Source organism: Pundamilia nyererei, unplaced genomic scaffold, assembly GCF_000239375.1.
Source record: "Pundamilia nyererei isolate P.nyererei 1_Seehausen unplaced genomic scaffold, PunNye1.0 scaffold00115, whole genome shotgun sequence".
NCBI lineage: Eukaryota > Metazoa > Chordata > Actinopteri > Cichliformes > Cichlidae > Pundamilia > Pundamilia nyererei.
The window spans coordinates 1,746,933-1,747,151 of record NW_005187516.1 but is presented as its reverse complement, the minus strand read 5'-3'; positions in this window follow the sequence as shown (position 1 = coordinate 1,747,151).

Sequence of the window (219 nt, the reverse complement as noted above, 5' to 3'; positions counted from 1 at the left end):
AAAAAAAAAAAAAAAAAAAAAAAAATCTGTGTCGTTTGCTGTATAAACTAAACAGAAGCAGGCAGTGCCTGTGTGCTAATGGTGATATATTAATGGACCCTAAAATAGCAGCTGATTAATGTCTGACTAGAAGTTCCTTTCCTTAGTTACAACCATTAATTTAAAAAAAAAAAAAAAAAGCAGGCATGATAAAAGTAATTTACAGACAACAAAACACAG